Source organism: Pygoscelis adeliae, unplaced genomic scaffold (assembly GCF_000699105.1).
Source record: "Pygoscelis adeliae isolate BGI_AS28 unplaced genomic scaffold, ASM69910v1 Scaffold6, whole genome shotgun sequence".
NCBI lineage: Eukaryota > Metazoa > Chordata > Aves > Sphenisciformes > Spheniscidae > Pygoscelis > Pygoscelis adeliae.
In genome coordinates this window covers 3,003,885-3,006,693 of record NW_008825075.1, presented here as the reverse complement: position 1 = coordinate 3,006,693, position 2,809 = coordinate 3,003,885, and positions in this window count along the sequence as shown.

Below are 2,809 nucleotides of genomic sequence, written 5' to 3'. Positions count from 1 at the left end.
CTGTTCTATTTTTTTTTTTGCAATTCTAACTACATTAGACATACCCCGGTTACCCAAGCATTCCTTGATTCCCCCTGAGGTCTTAATATAGGAGTGCAGCAGAAAGTGGATGATGAGGTTCAAAAAGTGCCACTAACTAAACAATTTTTACTTGTTAATTTATATTTAAAAAATTAATGTACCAAAAATACAAATGGGAGGATTATGTTGTGACCATATTGAATGATCTCACTTCTTTAGTATCCTATTAAATTTTATGTAGTTACTAGTGCTAGCACTTTTATTTTGCTAGAGAATACAGAAGTTCAGTACAATTATATAAATTCTATACATATTATTTCAAACTATATGTGCATATACTTCTTACTGAGGAAAACTAATACTTACAGAAATACAGCTTGTTCAGGAAGAAAACAGCCCAACTCTGAATTGCAGACACAATTTATCTTAATTTTATCATCCTCCATTTGAATGGCCACAGAATCTTGTATATGACACACAAGGTCACAGAAGCCCAACAATGTTTAGTTCCCAATCTGTGAAATCCAAACCACTTGAAGACAAGTACCCCAAAATAGATATAAAGTTTTGCTAATAAGTCACATTAGCCCTCAATCATATTTTGCAACATAAACATACACACTTCTTGTGTATGTTTTATAACTTAGAACTTCCTTTCAGGAGATGAATATGCTCTTAGTTTAATAGTCAACATCTATGATCAATATAATTATGTGTGCAAAAGTTCCAACTATAATTTGTTCTTGCGGAATGATCTACAATGTATTATGCAAGACAGCATTTAAAGTCAAGTCAATATGTGTAGGTATGCAGCAACACACATGCATAGACACACATACATAGAGTTTTAACCTAATCTGCATTTAAGATTCCTCCTGTTATTCAGGGTTAAATGGATTTTGAACTGGGAAAGCGAGCTTCAAATCTTGTTATTGGACCCATAGTTGACACATATATATGGAATAAAGATGTATTTCATCAGCATCTCTAACAAAACATAGTAACTGCATCCTGTCCACTACTGAAACAGAATACATTCATGATCTAATACAGCCAGACTGACCTTGCAGTAAAGCTACTCTGAGACAAAACTGAACTAAAATCTGGAAACTGCTTATGGTAGAGAAAGACTGGAGTTCAAGGTAGGAAAAATAAACTCATGCCATTGCTACCTAGACAGTTTAGCACAGACACTGTGAGTAAATCCATCCCAAATACCTAACAACTGCCCTCCTGAAAGTTTAACTTGCTATGCTATTCACAATTCATCAAACAGCATTTTTCGTCAACTGCCATTCTTTTGATGAGTTTCTTATTAATTCTTTTTAATATGTTCCTCAGCTGCTTGATATATTTTTGTATTAAGGAGAAAAGGGGAACCAGTGAGCAAAACTGAGAGACAGAAGACTAAGCTAATGCTTTATCTCAGAGAAGAACCACTTTTGTAATCCAAAGTCCCCTGAAGATGTCAACAGAAACGGTCCCATTCATTTTAACAAGTGCTGAATCCAGCTTGAAAATTCTTCAGTTCTTTATTTATGGTAGTAGAAAGGAAAAATTGCCAGCACAAGCCAGAGGGAAATGATACCTTAGTTTCCTTTAATAAAGAGAGCAAAAAGCAGCAGCTTACCTCATTGCAGTTCTCTGGTTACTACAGAATACTGGACAGTACACAGCAATGTACAAAGGTCATCTGTCTGCTCTTACAACACCAGATTATCTGAAGTGCTTTATGATTTCATAGAATCATAGAATAGTTTGGGTTGGAAGGGATCTTTAAAGGTCATCTAGTCCACCCCCATTGCAGTTCCATCCCCTGCAATAAGCAGGGACATCTTCAACTAGATCAGGTTGCTCAGAGCACCGTCCAACCTGACCTGGAATGTTTCCAGGGATGGGGCATCCACCACCTCTCTGGGCAACCTCTTCCAGTGTTTCACTACCTTCAGTGTCAAAAATTTCTTCCTTCTATCTAGTCTAAATCTACCCTCCTTTAGTTTCAAACCATTCCCCCTTGTCCTATTGCAACAGGCCCTACTAAAAACTCTGTTCCCATCTTCTTCATAAGCCCCCTTTAAGTATTGAAAGGCCACAATAAGTTCTCCTTGGAGACTTCTCTTCTCCAGGCTGAACAACCCCAACTCTCTCAGCCTTTCTTCATAGAGAGGTGTTCCATCCCCCTGATCATTTTTGTGTCCCTCTTCTGTCCTATCCACCTAACAGTATGTCCTGGTTTCAGCAGGGATAGAGTTAATTTTCTTCCTAGTAGCTGGTATAGTGTTTTGGATTTAGGAGGAGAATAATGTTGATAATAATGAATAATGGAGGACAGGGAGGTGATTTGAGACAGTCAGCATGGCTTCACCAAGGGCAAGTCCTGCCTGACCAACCTAGTGGCTTTCTATGATGCAGGGACTACATCAGTGGACATGGGAACGGCTACAGGTGTCATATATCTGGACCTCTGTAAGGTCTTGGACACGGTCCCCCACAACATCCTTCTCTCTAAACTGGAGAGGTATGGATTTGATGGGTGCACTGTCAGGTGGGTGAGGAATTGGTTAGGTGGTCACATCCAGAGGGTAGTGGTCAATGGCTCAATGTCCAGAGGGAGGTTGGTGACGAGTGGCGTCCTGCAGGGGTCCGTATTGGGACCGGTACTGTTTAATATCTTCATCAGTGACATAGACAGTGGGATCGAGTGCACCCTCAGCAAGTTTGCACATGACACCAAGCTGAGTGGTGTGGTTGACATGCCAGAGGGACGGGATGCCATGCAGAGGGACCT